The following is a 21738-nucleotide window of genomic DNA, read 5'->3' on the forward strand; positions in this document are numbered from 1 at the left end:
ACACTTGAGCATATGAGATTTTAAGCATATAAAGTGTTTTGTTTAAGAAGAACTTGACCTTATTGTAATAATGATTTTAAAAAGAGATACTCCTACAGAATTTGGCAAAAGCTCAGAGTCTATTTTCACAGCGGAATGATGAGAGAAAAATCTAAATCAATTCTCACTTCTAGGATCACTACACCCTCCTGGAAATAACAATTCCACCAGAGGCTCCTCAGTGGAAAATGATATAATGTGGCAATTTCCTGCTTTTCTTTCACCTAGGTTAATAAAATCTTTCATTTTACAGCCTGTGACTACTTACATTATACTCAATAGCTCTAAATCCTCACCCTCATTTTCTTTCTCTCTCTTTGAAAACTGAAACTCAGCAATGCTTACAAAGATTGGCTTTGTTTTATTTTATTAATGTGCAGGTAAGATTGAACAGATTGATGCAAAGTTGTGTTTTCCAGAGATTAAATTCACTCACATGGGAGCCTTATACTTCTTTTAATACTTCAATGAACAAAATTTAAGGGGTGCCCAGAGAAGTTGTGGCCGCTCCATCACTGGAAGTGTCCAAGGTCAGACTGGTCAGTACTATAAGGAACCTGGTCTAGGGAAAAATTTGCCTGCCCACAGCAGACGGCTTGGATTAGATGATCTTTAAAGGTCTCTTCCAACCCAAACCATTTTGTGGTTCTGTGCATGCTTTCACCCACTTCTGCAATGTTGCTCATCGAGGAGCCTTCCTCAATGAGGAGCATTGTAAAAGGCACAACAGTGAACTTATTTTCCCCTGGACATTGGAGCAAATAACTTTTCACCTGCTCTGCTTGGGAAGACAGCTGTAGCTGGGCTGTGAGAAGAGCAACAGGATCTGCTTTGGCTTTCCTGCCTGTGCTTCTGCTGCCATAACCATGTACTTTCACCATCAGGCTGAAAGCATCTCAAATGGCAACATTCTTGAGATAATACATTGGGGACTCATATAAGCTTGAAAAGTAAAACAAATTTGCAAAAGCTTTCAGGACTTATATTGTTTGTGTGGTCTCTGAAGTAGCTGCCTTTTCGGTCTGCATCCTCTTTCTGTAGGACAGTTCTCAATAGATATTTATTTATCCACTGTCCTGCTTTTACTAAAATCCTTAACATGGGTGATAGCCCAGCCATTAAGCTGGGCAATGCTGAACTGAAGATAAGTGGATGTGGAGAAATAGCTTTTTGTGAAATGCCCTTTGATTGCACTTAATACTGACACATTCCAAAAGCTTACCTGAGTCTTGAAACATAATTCTCCACATGACTTAACATGGGCAGCCAGCATTATTATAGACCAAGATAATAATGCATATAATAAATGCATAACCTACTTGCTTCTTACTCCATAATCCACTAACTTCAGAGTCATGTTCTAGGATGTCCTAAGGTTACTGCACTGACAATTTATAGTATCAGGTGAATAACCTAGAGCTGAGAGCTCAGAAACTCTTGGAAGAGTGTTTGCAGAAGAGTGTGTATTCATTTGCATTGTCTGAATACATATGGTTGCAGTAGGTGACTTCTCAATAATCACATTCTCAAATGAAGCACATTACCAAACTCAGATAAGCATAGTTTGAATGTCAGTGGAAAGAACTGTTATTAAAAAAAGATTTCTGTAGAGAGATAGTATAAAAATTGCACAGGCAATGCTTTATTTTTTTTTCCTCTCTGTGTAATTCTTCCTGTGAATGAAACATATAAGGAATTAAAACAGTTCCTCAATCTTTGGAAATAAAAGGTACAGTGAGAGTTGTTTCCAACTGTTTACAGCACAGAAGTGAAAACTCTCAGTTCAAGCTGTGCTATTTGTTTGAGGTAACACTTGGATGAGTGACTGCATTTGATTAAATATCAAATCCTAAAAATCTGAAAATCTTCTAATAAGTTAAGTGAATCAATATTGTCAACTTTAGCCAAAATACCAGGAAGAGTCAAATTTACATACAATAGCATTCTGTTTCAGTCATGAAATTAGGAGTATGAACTGGTATCAGCCATCAAGGTCTTTGGACAAACCCCAAACATCCAAACTGATGCATACATTTCTATGTCAGTTACTGCAAAGTGTTCAAATGACAAACATCCCATAATTGCAGTCCTCTGCCTTCCAAGATGCTTGTATCTAATTATAACAATTGTTTGAAAAAAACCCAAAACAAACTGGGCAATAGATGCTTGTCTCCACTTCTGTCACTGAAGTGACAAAATAACCAAGTTGTGCTCTCATCTGCTTCCTTATAATGCTACATTTGCCCTCACCTCAATATCTTGCTGTAACCTATAATCATGTGTCATTAACTTTCTGTGGAACTGATCAAAGCTTGTTCAGTTCAAGGCTGATTTGGGAATATGCCAAAAGTCTGAGGGTGGACCCTTACTGGCATCCAATGGATCAGCTTTATGCAACTGTTTCTGTAAACAACACAGATTCTCCACTACAGGTAATGACTCTGTTATCCAGTGCTATGTGAACATCAAGTCTTGAACACGCTGTGCAGAGAGGCATGTTGTGGTGCCACCCAGACCATTTGGGTAATCTTTGCCTTTCCATTCTAACTGAAGAACCTTAAAATGCTTATTCAGCCGAACAGTGTTTGTTTGAAAAAAGATTTCTGGTGTTGCTGCACAGGTTACATGACTGGGGCAAGCCGAGGAAAGGGAGCCAGATCTCTCTTTGGAAGAGGTGAAGCTCCCTTGGTGAGAAACTGTGCTGGAACTGCTGCCTTGCCCTGGAAGCAGTGAGCTGAGAGGTTATGAAACACAGAGGTGCCAACCTTGGCACATGGGGAGCACACGTCCCAAGCAACTGTGTGCAGGTGAGAGGCACAGCACACACTGGGTGGGACCAAGGCTGCTGCATGTAAAATGCTTTAGGAAGTGCAGTCTTGTTCCATCTGTATATTTAGAGGAGAGGCTGTATCCCAAATTCCAGACACCTGGGGTGTAGATCCTTGTGTGTGAGGTGGTCAGCCCAGGATGACCCAGGCATGCTGAGGGCTGAAGTCGTGTGAGCTGTCCCAGACACGTCCTTTAGGAGGAGCTGAGCCATGCCCTAGTTCCCTTTGTGCACTGATTTGCTCCCTGGTGTCTGTAAAGGGGACTCCCCTACTACCAGCTCTGAGGTGAGCTTCTGCATTTACTAAGATGAATTCTACTTTCCAGATGCTGCACAAAACCAAATAGGTTCCATTTGTTTTTCTAATCCACTTTTCTATCTATTTTCTCAGACAAGGGGATGAATAGTTTCCACTAAGCTGTGCCCTGCAGACTCCAGGATACCCTGGGACCATAAAAGCCAGAGGAACCACAAAGCAATACACAGCAATAGCAGTGCTGAAGATGTCACTGCCTAGCAGTAAAATTAGGGGACCTGCATGGATCACCTGAAATTATCCTAAAACAAGATTTTCTGAACATGATATTAAACTGCTGAAAATTTTTTAGGTTATTTTGGTTGCTAGGTTTTTTTTTTTTGTTTTTTAAATTTAAATTAAACAGCAACTCAATATTGATTTCTCAAGATCACAAACCAAATGCCATCACATACTTTTAGACAAAATCTAGCTCAAGCATCCACTGGCAAGGTAATTTCTGTGTGATGTGTATCTGCTGTCAGATACAATGCAGATTTCTGAAGAGCAAAGAGTGGTAAGATAACTTGATACACTGGCTACTTCATCTGGAGTCATTTCAACGACTGCAGCTTTAAATACCAGCCCATTCAACACTACTATCGAAGCTTTGCCTTCTAAAGTTCCAGTTCCTTAAGGTAAATGAGCAAATCCCAGCAGGTTGAAAGGACCATGGGAATGAAGTCAGCCTGCTAAGTTGCTGCAGAAACCTGAAGGGCTCCAGGGACAAAAGGTTGGGAGGAAGTGATGTGCTTTCCCACTCTCTGTGAGGGTGATGCAACGTGTTGGTATCCAGTGCCACTTTTTTTTTTTTTTTCCCCCCCTAGCTTCAGCTCAAGGGATCAACAAACACACCTGAAAGCAGCTGGGATGTGTTTAAACAAAGGACATGTGAACAGATTCAAACCTCAGACTTAAAACAGGCAAACAAAAAGACTGCAGAAGGGAAAAAGGAGGCAGTTGTAGTAAATGCAAGGGCAAAACCATGCAGAATAAGGAACCCAGCAATAAACTGCTGCCAGCACACACAGATTTCCAGCTAAGTCTGTAGGCTGTTCCACTGCCAAATCCTGCCTGTTGAGGGGGGCACAATCAGGTAGAACATTTTTTTAAGGATTAAGTTCTTTTTCCAACTTGTCTTCTCTCCATATTTGGTGATGTTGTGGTGGGAGTGTTTGGCTGACTGGCTGGTAAGCCAAGAGGGCTGATGCCTGCATTTGCTTTTGCTGTATGCTCCCACTTGCAGCAGTTCCCCTCACAGCCCCACTGACTGGCTTCATTACTTGCAGCCTTGGATTGTTTAGGTCTGTAGCTCTTTGTTTTGCCAGTAGTGAGTCATGCTACTCCAGTGTGGATGAAACAATGTCAGATGGAAACTGTGAAAGCTCCATCTTACAGTCAAAATTTCATACTCTGGAGGTAAAGATTGTTCTTGATGAAAAAAGTAGGGAGAGGTAGATATTCATGTATCAGCTCTGGAATTCTTTATAATGACAAATAAGGGCACTATACAATAAGTTCTCTTTTAATGTTCCTACATTAAACACAAAAGGAAGGACTTTATTTGTTGTTTCCATTCAAAATGTATTGATCGAGAGCAATGTGTCCACCACTGGTTGTTCTTGGACCATTTTCCACAGTTAATCTCTGCCAATCACCCTAAAAGAAAGGAGTCAAGAAGCCAAATTAATGTAGCTCAAAAAGGGAGGATGGCTGGAGAAGAGAAGGCAGAGATATATCCCTTGGTTGTGGAAACCTCAGTTAGGTGCCCCCCTCAGAGTGCGTTTGCAGCTGGTTCCATCTCTTAGAGCTTCTGAGAGTACATCAGGGACCAGAAGCCTCCTGGAGCAGCACAGGGTTAGGCATAAGCAAAGCTGGCTAAACCCCCTGTTGGGCATGTTCCTCTTGCAGTTTATAATTTTAAGTGATTGTCTGGAATTTAATCTATTTTTCAACTACAATTAGCATAAACTGGCATAAAATTAGCATAAACTTCCTCACCATTAGTGCTGAAACTTATTTTTGTCATGAACAAAAAAAACAGAGAGGTATAATAACAAGAGGAAGAGGGTAGTCTTGCCTATTAGTCACTGCATGTTGCCAGGTTCTTTTAAAAAACAATAATTAAGCATAAACAGACTAGATCATAGAATCATTGAATTGGAAGGCACCCACAAGGATAATTGAAATCCAATTCCTGGCCCTGCACAGGGCATCCCCAAGGAATCACATCATATGCCTGAAAGCCTTGTCCAAATGCTTCTTGAACTCAGGCAGGTTTCATGCTGTGACCACTCTCGTGGGGAGCCTGTTCCAGTGTCCAGCCACCCTCTGGGTGATATTTTTCTAATATCCAAGTTAAACCTCTCCTGACACAACTTCAGGCCATTCCCTTGGTCTTGTCCCTGGTCACCACAGAGAAGGGATCAGTGCCTGCTTTTCCTCTTCACCTTGTGGGGATGTTGAAGACTGCAATGGGGTCTTCCCTCAATCTCTTCTCCAGGCTGAACAGACTAAGTGACCTCAGCTGCTCCTCTTTTGGTTTCCCCTCGAGGCCCTTCACCATCTTTGTTGCCCTCCTTTGGATGCTCTCTGACTGTTTAATGTCTTTCTTGTATTGTGACACCCAAAACATCACACAATATTCAAGGTAAGGCTGCGCCAGCGCAGAGCAGAGGGGACAATCCTTCCCTTGCCTGGCTGGCCATGCTGTGCCTGATGCCCTCCTGGGCAGGGTTGTCCCTCCTGGCTGCCAGGGCACTGCTGACTCATGGTCAGCTTGGCATTGACCAGGACCTCCAGGTGCCTTTCTGTGGCATTTCTCTCCAGTATCTCATTTCCCAGTTTGTACGTTTGTTTGTCCCATTCTGGGTGCAGAATTCAGCACCTGTCTTTATTAAACTACATATGGTTGGTAGATAATTCCATTCTTTGGAATTCCTGTCATTTGGAAATGATAGGCAGAAACTAGAGGACACACTGAGGGTATTAAGTGTGCAGGAAATTCCTAGTATGATTTTGTAGGTCAACTGAAAGATGGGCATTATTCCGAGTGGAGGGCAAAAATACAACCACAAACATTCATTTTAAAAAATCATAAAACTGATCATTTAGGGTGTAGGAGGTGGCTCAGAGTTAGCTGGAGGGTTTAATTACCCTGCATTTCTTGGATGAGTAAGCTTCTTGACTTCTTTTCAATGTGCTGACCAGAGGACATATGTAAGCTTCACTGTATTTAGTAAATACCTTAGGGTAGACGAATTCCAAGTGACATCCACATGGTTTCATGCAGCAAAAATGGTGACATGTCATCACCACCATGTTATCATCACACAAATTGCCAACATGACCATGTTATTCACTACTGAATGTGACACCTTAATGACATGGAGTGACATTTTGTTCCTTTTCCGCACCTGTAAGTCTCAGAAGCATGGCTCCTTCCTAACCCAGCTTCAAGTCCCATCAATTCATTTGTATTGACACACAAGCATGACTCTTGCACACACACTACAAAGCAAGAGGTCCCTACTAACTATAGGGATAAATTTTATGAAAGCCTAACGCAGAAGGAGCTGGCCACCAAAGGATCCTGAATAGCAAAAAGGCCCTGCAGAGGAAATCTGAATTTGGGCAATCTCTGAATAAAGCTTTAACCCTACTAGATTATTTGTGCCATATTCAACAACTGAAGTGAATTTGAAGCTCCAGATGCATTAAGCTTTATACTTAAGAAAGAGGTGGAAATATTCCTGTACAATTCTACCTGGACTAGAGAGTCAGATGTGTCCATGCAGACCAGCAAAGAAAATGTCTCCCAATCAGTCAGCAAGACAGTGGGACACCCTCTATTCAACCGCCTCACTAAGAACTGTGCAAACTGGGGGTGCAGACCAAAAGTCAGGTAAGTGCTCAGTTAGATATTTGTCATCCTTAGATTAAAGGAAGTGACATATTTCATATACATTAGTTTCATATATATTAGTCATATATACAATAGCAATAAACTGTTTTTAGAGCTGCATAGGACCAGTATTTCAAGAATATGAGTTTTAGAGGTATGCCAGTTGAATTAAGTCAGTCTCCACTTATGTTCATTACACATAGATAATACTTCATCTTCACATAAGGCTCCAGATTTATCACATCTATGTGTGAAATGCTCCATACCCTAGCACTTTGAAGTATTGTATCCACTGATGTCTTTGCAGCTATGCAGAGACATACAATTTTAAGAATTTTTCTGTATTTTCAAATGCTCTCTGCAATAGGGGATCACTTCTAGCTTACTTTTCACTAGGCTACTGATTTCTCTGGCATCTGTGTTTGCCTGCTGGGAATCAGGAGATTCAACCAAAGATATAAATAGGAAAACACAGTCTAGGCTAAACGTTATCTTCTTCATCCAGGTAGCTTAGATGTAAAAGTTAAACATGTTGTATAGTAGATGAGGTTGTTGGGCAAAGTAAACATGAGTGTTTAAAAGAGAATATTTTAGTGCTTGTTCTGACCTTAACTTCCAAATGATGATATACTTGTTCACATAGCTATTCAATTTAACTTCACCAACAAAATAATTTCTATTCAGTTTCTTGCAGTTATCATGCTGGTTTTATGGTAACATCTGAAGAAAATAGGAAAAATTAAAGCTCTGTATTTTACACTACTTTATGTATACATATACTTCTAATATTGTGCTCCAGCTTACCAAAAATATACCATCCCTTTGTGGCTTATAAAAGGCGGTCTGTGATAAAAAGCCAGCATACACCTCTCAGTATTTCTGCTGTTAATTGCCCTGATCTTATGAATCTACATGCCATGACTAAAAATCTTACTGCTCTATAAAGAGCCACACACTCCAGCATGGAGAGTGAAGGCATTGTCTAGCAGGTCTTGCAACTATTTTATAAAAATCTCTGTGAGCACTAAATATTTGGAGCTAATAAAATGTCCTTACAGAAGAAGATGTTAACATTCCCTGGAAAACAGATCAAACTTGGTTATTATCCACACAAGAATGCCTCCCTGCTTATGAAGGAAGTGCCTCCAAAAGAAAACACAAATGTTAACACTGAAGAGTTTGAAATGCATCATCTAAAGGTGCTTTCTCACAATCTGTTACTGCTTTTGACCACTACAATTTTTAAGCCATAATTCTAACCAAAACAGCTGATAACACAAGTTAGTCCATGAGCTGATGGAAGCGTTTCATTATTCTTTCTTTGATAACTCTCAGTGCCTTGTTCTTACACTGACAGTGTCAATTTTCTGTCACTTGTGGCTTTTTTATTATTTGAGGGTTGATTATTTTTCAATTATTGTATTTCTTAAATAATTTATGGTTTCCAGTCTGATCTTTTTTGATATGCCCCTTAGGACCAGGTACAGTTTGTAATTCAGTGAGTGTGAAAAACAGAAGTGAAATGATGGTCCATGGTAATTCAGTAAATAAAGGAGATAAGGTCATTAACAGGAAACTGATCCTATTCTTATTTAGCATATATTTTATGCCTTGAGAAAAAGAAATCTTTTTCTGTGTTTGCTGTTAGATGTAAAGATCAGTGATCACTGCAGTCCAAGTGCTGTGTAGCAAAGGCTTTGAAAAGAAGTGTGAGCTACCACTGTGTGTGCATTTCTGCTTTTAAGGCCAGATATTCTGTTTCATGATTTATATCAAAGTACCATTGGTTCCATTAACTATATTTAGAGTGATACAAAGCCAGATATAAAAATAATAGGTAATACATCTGATGCCCTGTGCAAAGATCCACTAACTGAAAATCCCAACCCTTTTGCAGGATTTTTTGGGTACCTTATTTCATCAGGTAGTGGTACCTCAGCATATAATGTTCTTCAAGAGCTAATGATGTAAGCAGATGGGACTTCTTGCTGTGAGTCAGCTCCATACCCATGATACAACTTCATTAGCATTTTAGTCCAGGTGAGGAGGCCATGACTCTCAGTTCCTCTACTACTTAGCTTCGGCCTAGGAGAGCACTAATTGGATCAAACTCCAGCCACAACCAAAAGCAATCGCTCCTTGGAGTAGAACAATCCCTGTGACGGAGATTTGGGACATGTTCTGTAGACCCCCTGCTCTTGCTCTGCACTGATTGCTAATGTAGCACGGCCTCAGGGTGCCCAGTGTTGCTACTTCAGTAAAATGCTGGTGAGGTTTTTGGTGATCAAATCACATCACCTCTGACAGTGTATGTTTCTTTAAAACAATATAATGGAGGGCCATATTAATGGTGGGAAGGGTTGGCAGGATAATTGAAACAATTCAGTATCATGGAACTGACTGAGGTGTGTAGGCTGGGGGCTTTTTGATTGACTTGGTTCAAATTTCTTACAGGATTTTAGCTTTTTCTATATATTAAACTAAGAATTAAAGCGTTTTAAATTTATAAAAATGTATTTTAAAGTTATTGTTCTGTTTCCAAATGAGAATATATTACCTTAAAACAAACAAAGAAAAATCGAAAAACCCAAGACAACCAAATAACTAACGAACAAAACCAATTTATCATCTAAATCCTTAAAAAATCCTTGCATGATTTTGAAATTCCAGAGTTTCTTATAGGACTAGGTTTCATTTTCAAAGAAGCTCTTTTCATATACTGTTTCTGAACTGGCACAACTATAACAGATATGGCCAAACACGTGTTTCAGAACAAAACCATATACTCCAAAACCATATATTAGCTGCTGTCACCTTGCACCCCCTCTCTCTGCTGTGAGCTATTATTTCCCAGGAAAGGTGGCAGAAAATGTCCTTATAAATCCAGATTTGTGGTAAATGCCCGAAGAAGCTCACCTTTGCTTCCGCTAATTTGTCCTCCTGCAAAAAAATTCCACAGTGCTCTGCATTCATGAAGTTTTGTGCATTTGCAAAGAGTCAAAAGAAAACAAATTTCTTTCTCTTGGTGCACGCTCTGCCCCTTCCAAGAGAGAACATTTCTGAGCCAGCAGAACAGCAAATATTCCCTTCCTTTTCTCACCTAATGCCCTGCCACCACCCACAACATTTGGACTCCTCCCAAGGTCAAAAAATGACAGTTGTTTCTCTTCTCAAACTGAAAGATGTGGCATTAAAACCATTAGCATGAAGGTGTGTGAATCTTGGAGAGCATGGAGCTCACCTGCCCTGCCAAGGCAGTGGAAAGATTTATAGTTTCTAATTTATTTGGGTTGCACCACTTTTATTGTGGTAAAAATTATATTGCTTTTTAAAATCCTGCTACTCCTGCTGCTTTAAAATCCTGCTGTTCCCAGACAGGAATAAATGGATGCTACAATGTATTTTTTCAGGATTAGTCCCATAAGAGCGTGCACAGTCAACTTTGTTCTTATACAACAGGTTTTGGATGTTCTGGTAGAACATCTAATGCCAGGAATGGGCTTTGCAGGTGACCCCAGTTATGGCCATTTGTCTGCAGGCATTTTGGTTTTATTGGGCATTGTCTTACCTCACTTTCTGTGCACTTCCTCCCTCTTGCCACCCAGCAGGAAGGTTATCATTTCCAGTAGAACAAAACCCTCCTGTGATTTCAGCTTGGACACTGAGAGAGATCTCCTCAAGGAAACAAGGACCAGAGAGAGGGAAAGATGCTCAGGATTAGGGCAGTGGTGCTCAGCTGAAATGGTTCAGGAAAAGGCAACCCAAGAGAAACCAGAGAATGTTTTTATCATTGTACCATGAGCAGCAGCTGACAGCTGAAGCTTGATACCATGAACTACCACACATGAGAGGCAGTGGGATGATTTGAGGCCATAGAGAGCCTGACTCAGCCTCCTGGGCAGCAGGGGTGGAAGTGCTGGGGCTGACCTGCTGTGGCCATTTGGGTAACCCAAAGGCAATAACCTCATTTGAGTAATTCCAAGGTTTTCAACAGTTTCTTAATCTGTGGGCAGCCACCCTGCTGTGTCATGCTTTTTAGGGAGAGGGAAGCATCTTCTCCAGGAACGGCCAGCTTCCTTTTCTCCTGGTTCAGTGTCAGCAGCTCCTTTTCCTGCCTTTGCTGGGGTATGGAGATTAAAAAAAAAAAAAAAAATATATATATATATACATATATTTAAAGTTGCTGTTTATACTGGAGAGCAAGGAAAAGGTTGTTATATTAAAAAAATTACAGAATTTCCTGAAGGTCACATAAAGACTTGCTTCCTGACACCAGCTTCAGTTAGTGAATGGCCTCTCAGATTGCTTTGGAATTCTGCCCATGTCTAAGAGCTTTCTCTTAACCCTTGACTTCACTAGTTTTCAAAGATCAAATTGCAAACAAATAATATCAGTTTGCCAGCACTGCGAGCAAAGCACATGTTACTTTAACTCCTGCTAAAGAGCAGCCAATCACAATGTCCCATGACTCAGTTATTCATGAACTGGTCTAATTTTCCTGTGAAAACTATAAAGAAACTTTCAAATTGCTTGCACACAAATGCTTTTTGATCAGCTCTATTTTTGGAACGGGCTCCCATGAACACATTAGCAGTCAGTCCTTCTCATATTTATATTTTTCATTCTGTCTGAGTTTAGGGGAAATATGTGTCATTTATAAATTGGCTTATTATAGCTTTGTGTTGAGCTCATATGTGGAACACACTGGTCTAAATTAGATTCCTTCATTATTTTAAATTGTAGCCCTAACAGAGGAGCTAAATACACAATTATATACTCATAATAACATGACTCTGGCCAAAGGGCAGTGGGGAGGGGTAAGATACTGACTGAGACAACTGGTCAAGCAACAATAGAAGTCCTTTGCACAGCCAGCCATTTTCCCCAGGGCTTCCTTGAAACCCAAAGAGCACTGTTTACATTAGAAAACCTTCTCACAGAGGAAGCCCAGGCTGGGTTATGAGTACTGGCTCACTTTACATGGGGCCTTCTCCCTCTCTTCACTTCTCTGGTGACATCTGGCAGCCCTGGCTTGGCTCTGAATGTTGGGCTGGCCTTTAGATGTCATCTCCTGTCCACATTGCCCACCTATCCATGTGCACAGGAAAATAACTGACTGTGACAGTGCATTACTGATGGATTTCCATCACAGTATTATGCTGGGTTTCTGGGACTTTGGGTTAAAATTCATGATGTTTTTAATGAGATCTGGGATGCTTCTGCTCTGGAGAGCTGGAAGCTGAGCACAAGCAGACAAACACACTTGATACTTACTAGGCACCCTGAAGGATAGGTCCTGCTTGGAAAAGTCTCATGAACTGAGAGTTAATCACTCAAAGAAAAAGAGGAAAGATAGCAACAAGATGTAGGTCGTGCTCTGGAAGAGCAGATTAGGGCTGGATCATTTGCAAACGCGATTTGGCTGGCAGCCAGTCTCGCCCTCCTGGTAATGAAATACACTCAGCATTTGCTATCAGTATGAACATGGCTTAAGATTATGTATAGGCTGGACTTGCAGAGCATGACTTTTCCAAAGGCACAGAATTTTTCAGCTTGTCTTCGTCACACATTTAGAAGTATGATCCACAGATATCAATATATACTGCAGTGCAGGATAGGGTAAGATGTCCATCACGTTTCTACTGAGATAGAAAGAAATTCTTTATTCCAAAGCTCTACTTCATCAGTATTATGAGACGTTTCTGATTTGTTAGGAGTCTCATAAGATAACTATACACCTGCACTTATAGAATGTTCTTAAAATATGTATAAACAAAAAAGTTGTTGATGAACCCAGCTCATGAAGTACTGCAAACCTCCACCATACTGCACATTTAATGAGGGAGACAGCAGAACACAAGCTCAGTTAACTTATTCTGTACTTAAACTGCTTCTCAGTTAGAGAAATGCAAAGGAGATGAAAACAGGAGTCGAAATTGTAACAGACTCATTGCCCACTGTAAGTGGAAGAAGGAGATTGCAACTTGCCCCTCTAATTTGTTCCTCCCTCTTCCTATTGGGCTGGACAACTTACCTATGTGAGTGTTTCTGCACCCCACAAAAGGATAATACAGCCTTCATGCACTGAGCTCTGTGTGAGAGATCCTGTTCTCTGGGTCTGCTCCAGCCCCAGGGCATAGCTTGAAGCAAAGGATGTAGGGGTGTGTTTAATTTGCATGACCTACTCCTTCACAACTAGAAAACCAGGCCAAAAATAATTTCCTCAGGGTCTTTCCATTGATTCTTACTTGAAGGTGCTGTAAAAATACAATACAAGATATATAAATATTCAAGCACCAGTCACAGATCCACTTCTGAATAGCTTGAAGAGAGGAAATAAAAGCGCCTTAAAAGTCAGGGCATGGATGATTACGTGTGTATGCAAAGCATCAATATTAAAAAATTAGGAAGGAAGAGGAGACCTTAAGCTTGAGTAAAGCTCTGCTGCAATACACAGTAACCACATCATATTTCACACAGAAATCCATGAAGAAATATATCCTCTCCTCAAATTCCCTAGCTGGCACATTGCCAGAGACCACTGTTTGCTTCACAGCTTCTTCTACATAAGAATCTGTAACACCAGCATTTTTCTCAGCAGTTACACACACTTACTTGATAAAGATTTTCCAGCATTTATCTGGATGCTTTGGGACACTCTGACCTTGAAGGAGAAGGTCTACATGCACCCACCTGCCAGCCAGGGGCATCTTTTGAGTGGGGTGAAAGGAACGCCTGCTGTGGGAAATCAGCAGCTCAGGTGTTGGTTGTTCCTCTGATTTATTAAAAAAATGTGGATATTGATCTCGTACCAATATCCATCTGTGATGGACAAAAACTCTCTTAACAGTTTAAAGTTAGAAAGTGTATGTTTATTGTGAGCCCTGCGTGCGGGATAGCTCCCAAATGCACACTGCAATTTACAGGTGATTACAGAGTCCTTTTATCTATACAAGTACTGAATACCCAAAATACAAATATATATTCATAACTTTGGTACATCCCATTCCCTGCTTCATATGGTAATTAGTTCAAAAGCTATTAAGCATGCACAGTTTGTTCCTTGAAACAAAGGTGGTCCCTTTCATGGGGGGGGGTCCCAAAATGAGGAAGTAAATGAAGTCATCCTCGTTCTGACCTTTCTACCTTTTCAATGCAAATATAACAAATGAGCCCTTGAGAACTCCCATTCCCTGTCTTCAATTGGTTTCAGAACAGAGGAGGCCCACAATTGTCTTATGTTCCTAAAAGCTACTTGTCATTTTCTATATTCTTCATTATAAACCCAGCTAACCAAACATTATGTTGACAAGCAATCAATTCTTAGTTAACTACTAACTCTTAACTTCATCAAGGCCTACCTATTATTTTAATTAACTCCAATTAAGCTTATCTCTAACTAAAATCTTAGCTCCTCTAAAATCTCTAAATTCCTTAAAGTTTATGTCTCACCTCCCTGCCGTGAGGTAGGACCAAGGCCATCTTGTGCAAGAGCACATTGCAGGGACCTGCTGGAGCCCCGGTGCCAGAGCACTTCTGTGTCTCACTGGGGAGAAGGGTTTGTGCCTCATTTGCCAGCTGAGCTGCTGAGAGCCAGAGGGCAGGGATTCCCACCATCCCACTCGTTCAAAGGGATATGCTAAATATATGCAAAGGCATTAAATCAGACCCAACAGGGAAAGGGAAGGCTGATTATCTGTGGACCTTCCGGAAGGCTGCACTGTGCTGTTGCCTGAGGGAGGAAGAAAAAAGCTCCTCGGGACACCATGTGCAGTGGGTCATGCTTGCTGTGTCCTTGCTGCTAAGCAGGGTCAGCTAGCCTTTTTTCCCTCTCCTTCAGCAGTAAAATTAGGGATAAAATCAAGAGAAAAGAAAGTGTGTTGGCTCAGATCAGGACATAGTAAGTTGTCAGAGCTTTCTTGTCAATATAGGGAGAAATAATTGTTGTGGACAATATAAGAATTCAATCATGTTCATGGATAGCAGTGGCCAAGATTATATTGGGTTTTATGCACTGGCATGTAAGGACATGGCACATTCTCCTGTTCATTATCAGTGAAAACTCTGATTCCATAAAAGATGAAAGAATTACATTAATCCACTTCCCCTGCTATTTTGGAGGACAGTTGATGTCTGATCACAAAGGGCTCAGAGGTGAGTGGTGGCCCTAAGCAGAGGAAATGGAGAAAACAGGTCTCTTGGTGCCCTGACTGGAATAGTTATGCAAGAACCAGGCACAAACCACTTCATTATCTAGGGCAGGGACTGTACCCAGGGAAGGGAAAGGCAGGGAGCTCGAGGCAAGGAGGAGAGGTGTTGTTAGGGACAGGAGCTGCAGCAGAAGGCAGAGACCAAGGAGGTTCTGTCGGGGAGGAGAGATGAGTAACTCTCTCCAGGTGACTCAGCCGAGGTCTGATCAGCAAAACTGCACAGAGCTCCGGGTACCCCTCTTCTAGAAAGCAAAGCTTGCTTTCTAATTTCTATCAAATCCCTGACCAGACAGAGGTCAAGTGGTGCCAGCAATATTTTCTGGGCTGGGAAGAATGACTTGTCCAAGCTGGGAAAACTGACTTTGGGGAAAATTAGGAGAGCTTGGGTAAGCTATGGGCAATTTCTGTCACAAGATTATTTGAAGGGTGGAGGTGAAAAAGGGAGACAAATCATCTAAGGCAGAGTAAGCACTATGGCCAGATCATTATGTACTTTACAGCACTTAAAGAGTGATCAGACGTTTTATAAAACAAATAAAAATCCACAGTCTGAGACCCTTATGCTCTAGTCAGAGGCATAACAGGATGCATGACTGAAGGAATGAAAGGCAAGAAAATGGAGATTGAGGGAAATAATAATAAGAGTCTGTAATAATAATGTGCTGAAACTAAGACAGGACAAACTTAAATTGAAATTAAAATTCAAATAGATCATTAGGGCCATTGCAAAATCATTCAAGAAAACTGATTAAATATTCCATTTATCACACCTGAACAAAATCACATGTATAGTATCACTTGTAAAATGCATGAAAGAATTTCTCCCTAGAGGAATTCACAAACTTTCACACAGGAGAAGGAACAGAGATTAGGTCTCTGCAAGCGGAATACAGAAACAGTGCAAAGAGCAGAGCACTGGACACAAGCATTGGCCTCTATAGACATTGTCTCATGTGTCCTCAGAAAGTACAGAACAACAAACATCATATAAAGACCCATCACACCAGTGATACATCACTCAACTGGGGTTTTCATAAATACCAAGAATGTTTTTGGAAGCTTTCTCTGTTGTGTCAAGCATTAGGGCTGGGCCTGTATCCTGATTTCCAGAGAGATATGGGCTTGACTCTTTGTCATGTTGCTTCCCAGTAAATCATCCAATACCATCAAATCCGTAACACATTTCTGTGTCCCAGCACTACCACCACACTTCAGAAGACAACCTAGGATTCAAAGTAGCTGTTCTTTAGTAACATTTTTCTCTAACACTGAAATATTGGATGCACACAAGACCATCTTACAGGAATTTGATGCCAGAACGTCCACTGGTGTAATTGCTAATTACACAGCACCTAGATTGGGATCAGCTCTCAGGGCAATTTTATTGATTTCCTCATTCTATTTCTGAGTTCTTACACTCATTCCTCACTGACTTAGGAGCAGTGAAAGTGCTAATTCCTAGAAAAGCTGGGGCAGAGAGAGAGAGAGAGAGACTTCCCTCACATTCAGCACAACCTCTGGGAGTTAACTGATCCATGTCTTCATCATTAGGTGAAGGAACCATGTCTGCAAAATAGGCCATCTTTTAAAAAATTTTCATTGTTCCACTTTACAAATCATATTCTAGAAGTAAACACATTCCTCAATAAATTGGTGCATTATTCACAATTTTGTTTTCCTGCAGAGACTTGCTTAGGACCCGAGGAGCTGATAGTTCAGAGCTGACAGAATGGTCCGAGTAGCGTAGAAAGTTTTTTCCAGTGTGGTTGAGACAGAACACACTCATTTTTGAACAGATAAGATAAATAGAACAGATAAAGCTTGCCATCTAGAGGAACTGTACAGAAATCCACTTTTCTTTTTACTGAAACTTTTCTTGCAGTTACTCATTTGAGTGTGAGCAGACCAACAAAAGCAAGTGACACATTTTAGTATTGATCATAACTCACCAGCTACCAAAGAGATTGGAACAAGATGATAGAGAGACCTGCCTTCAGCTTGTCCTTTTTTCATCCAAATTCTCCCTCCTTTTCCACCCAGTATAAAGATCCCTGCTCCATCTTGCTCCCACAACTACTCCATGGTGAGATTCCCTTCCTACTGCTGTCTGTGTAATAATGAGAAGGGACAGGAAGGGACAGCAGATGGGTGAATCCCTGCAAAAACATTTTGCTGAGGTAGAGGCTGGAGGATAGGTGAGGGAAATGCCTCAAAGGACTGAAGTATCAATTCAAGACATCATTCTCTGCTCACCACAGAAAGACAGTCTCTAGACCATGAAGAAGATCACAGCGACAGAAATGGACCCAGGCCAAAAGCTATTGGAGCTGCCTGAAAAATGCAATTGATAAAGCAGGGGTAGGATGGTACAGCTGTGTCCTCCTAAAATCTCATAGGTACACTGCAGTTCCTGGGTAGGAGATGCCTCTTGGTGGGAGCCCCAGAGTGGCCACATATGACTTGCTTGGTGAAGTTGACAGGATTTCCAAACCTGTGTGTGGATTGGAGCGGAAGGGAGGTGGCCATGGTGGATAGAGATGAACGCATCCAGGCAGCAAGGCCAAGGAAAATCAGGTCTCCTGCTCTTGAGGTGAAAGCAAGCTGCCCTGGCTGTGTGCAATCCAGTCAGGCTGCTGTGCCACTCACCCTGGCCAAACACACAAAGTGACTCCCAGCTACTTTCTCTTGCATAAGAGTGTGTTACATAAGCAGCAGCGGTGGCGCAATTATTTGTCTGGATACAGCACTGGGCACAAGGTCAGTGACACTGTTTGTGAAATTGCCTCAATTTCAGACCTTAGCTTCCTCCTTGAGTGCAGATTCTTCAAAGAGATTGTGAGAAGAATGAGTACCACTCTCATTCACTGGATGGAAAGTAATATGTCCTTCCAGCTTCAGGCCTAGCAAAATCAATGAACAGAGCTTCTCATGAATTTCCATTACATTTGGGATAACTTCATATAATTAAGAGAATGACCCTGTCCTGCTTCTCTTGAAATCAAAAGAAGTTCTGCAGTTTACAGGAATTAAAAATATAGAAGTGTTCACTGCACTTTTGCCTTTTCCCTGTCACATTGGTATCAGAAGAGTCACGTCGATGGAAGTCTGTGAGATGCTGCCAACTTACACCAGGGCTGGACGCGACTGATGGTGAGCTGTCATCCCTCAGGCTAATTATGAACTCATCAGTTCAAGGATTCTTCTGAGTTCACTTTTAGGGATCAGTGTGGTTAGTCCTCCAAATGTAATTTTTAGCGTTACAATGACATACCTAAGTACCTATGTTTAACTTCTGAATTACCACTCCTTTGGGCTGGGAAACTGATAGCAATTAGATGAGTCGTCCCCAGATCAGTGCTGGCCTCATATTTCACCCACCCTGCTGTACCTTGTTGTTTGATCATACCTCACTGCTCTTAATGAGACTCATTTGTCTTACTCTCAAGTTTCATACTATTTCCTGCTTTACTGACTTTTGTGATGAAAGCAAACGAAACACTGCTAATTGATCCCTTTCAGGTGACATTAGCCCTTGCAAGAGCATCAATCAGTAGTGGTAAACATCTGTCTGATAAGAATTTTCCTTTTTATATTCCAGTTTGGAAATTTAAAAGTAGCTAAAGCTCTGCTGATAAAGGATAAGTAATACACAGCCTTCATCTGAGAAATTACAAGGATGGGGAGCATGGTAACAGAAGCCTCTCAGATCTTTGGTGGCATGGTGGTGATTATAAGACCAAGTTAAGAAGACTGACAAAACCCTTTCATCAAGAGCGGCCCTTTGCACATTAGGTTACATGAGCATAAGCCTGTGGACACAGTGTCCGTAATAGTCTGGGTGCAGTGTCAGACTGGGTCAGCTCAGGGACAGCAAGAGTCTCCAAGTTTAGCTGTTAGTTGAAAAATAATCACCTTGGTCTTTGGCCCACATCAGTTACCTGGCGAAAAGTAAAAGTCAGGAGGAAAATCAGTGGAACTGAGTGACTAACTGAGGTGTCCAGACTTGTGCAGAAGCAGACCGACCACTTTGGTCCTTAGTCAAAGCAGTTACTGCTGCTTTCTGGGCCAAATGGAGAATGATCCTGATTGTCACAGAGAGGGAGATGTGTGTTGTCCTGATTGTCATACAGAGATAGCACTTATCCCTAGTTCAGGCCTTGCGGGCACTGATATGCCACAATTACCCTGAGCAGTGTTCCAAGACCCCCCTCTATCCCTGCTCAGCCCAAGAGACCTGTCTCAGCTCCATCTGGGCACTCTGTTCAGCACTGCCCTCTGCTGCAACAGGCTGGGGATGAAGAATGCTGGAGTTAGGGAACACTTTTTGATCCCTTTGTCACCAGCCAGGTGATGCACTGCTATATTTGGTGCTGGCCTAGGGCTGAGGGAAATATTTCGTAACGTCTCAAGGACTCTTCTCCCTCCATTTTGCTGCTCTTCTCTAAGACACTAGGATGATGTTCATCCTTGAGATCAATTGCACATCAATTGAGATCAATTGCAAATAGTGAAGTCTTGGGAATCTTCCAAGTGATCTGCTGGAAAAGCCCAACTTTGTACAGCTCCTCTGTAGTTCAGCTAGATAACATGCAGATGAGGATATCCCATCAAAGGGAAGAAGAGCCCATAAAAGCAAGAAATGTTGACTGACTTACTAACAACCTCTGCCTGGTAATAAATGTCTTGGCTGCAAAGATTTTCAGATTCACAACCTTCAGCTACTATGCTTGCAACATTAGCCTAATACATCAGGAAAAAAATTAAAAAAAAAAAAAGTTGGAATAATTTTGAACTCTGCCACCTCAGCAGACAAAGAATTTCGGCTCTAACATCTTCTCAACTTCTTTACAATACAAACATCCTACTGATCTTGGTTCAACATCACCTTGGAATTCATGTAGATTATTCATCACCTATGCATGGGGATTTCAGAACGATACTCGAGGGAAGGTTCTCTGCTCCCATGCCATTATAGCTTTTATATGTTGCACTGGGACAAATAAGTATGCCAGGTGCTGGGGAAAGAAAAATGAGGCTGCTCAGCAGTTCAGGCCTTATTTCATTCCCGTGATTGCCTGCAAATCTCATTGACCTATTCTGCCTGATTCACACTTTTTGCACTGTACATGCAAAAGAGAGAAGCACAAAGATACATTTGTGAACATCTGTCAACTCTCTCTTGCCTGCTGGCAGTGAAACAGCTGATTAACTGCTTCCAGATGTGGTTCATTTAGTAAATTAGGAAGTGGTACATCTTTGTCTAAAGTTCCAGAAGGCTGCATGGATATTTGACTGTTGCACTGCTCAATCAACCCAATCTTTATTGAGTGTTCAGCTCATGCTTCTAGGAAATCAAATTTGTTAAGTATCCAAAACTGGGTACGCAGAAATGGAACTGCCTCAGTTGCATAGCAACTTTCTGAATATTGTGGAGATCCATTTAGAACATATTGAAGGGAGCAAATATGATTACCACCAACCTAGAGAGGAAATATGGGTTTACTCAGCAAAGATGAGTTTAGTTCTGCTGCTGACTTCATTCAGACCAAGATTTCAACCGCATTCCAGTCTTGCAAAGAATATACTGTAAACACGCCATCTCTCCCAATCCTTGAAAATAAACCCCCAAATTTTCCTTGATTAAGTCAAAAGGAGAATCAGCCAGTAAGTCAATGGTAATAGACTTATACCCTGAACTCAATGTAAAGGTTCATTTAAAACTAAATGCAGATATATTCTCTGAGGAGCAAAAATGGATGTATCACCGCCAAGTCTCTAAACAGATAATAATGTAGCTCTTTTGACCAGCTTGCCAGGGAAATGATGCCTGCATGAACTGTGTGGCCTTTCTCACTCATTTACGAAAAGAACAGATGAGAGAATGCTATCCAGCCCTATAGGTCAGGCAGAGATTTTATTTTATTTTTTTTTTAGTTCTCTGGTTTAAATCTTCCAGCATTCAGGACAGGATATTTGAAGTCATGCATGGTACTTCTCACTGGAGAGGAAGGTCTGAGGATTGCAGCACAGGATGTATGAGGTGATGCTGAGGGAGTGGGTTTCTTCAGACTAGAGAAGAGAAAGCAAAGGGCAGGGGGTACAATTACCTATGGACCAGGGGTAGAGACCAGTCTTCAAAAGGATGCACGGCAACAGAAAGGATAAGAAGCAACAGCCTGAAGTTGAATTTTGGTCTAAAGAATGACTTCTTCATCAGAAGGTGGAAAAGCAAAGAAAGAGGTTGCCCAGAAACATTGTTGGAGAGACTCAAAACTCAGCTGGATACAATCTGAGAGACCTGATCTAGCCCTGAAGCTTGGAGCAGTGTTTTGAACTAGAGGACCTTCAGAAGTCTGTTCAAAAACAGGTACCCTGACATTGACAGCTCCATTACCAAGAGGGTATCCAAAAATTAATGAATGCTTGTAGCACTCAAAACAAAATTTCACATTAATGAATTAAT

This window comes from Motacilla alba, chromosome 2 (assembly GCF_015832195.1).
Source record: "Motacilla alba alba isolate MOTALB_02 chromosome 2, Motacilla_alba_V1.0_pri, whole genome shotgun sequence".
Classification (NCBI taxonomy): Eukaryota; Metazoa; Chordata; class Aves; order Passeriformes; family Motacillidae; genus Motacilla; species Motacilla alba.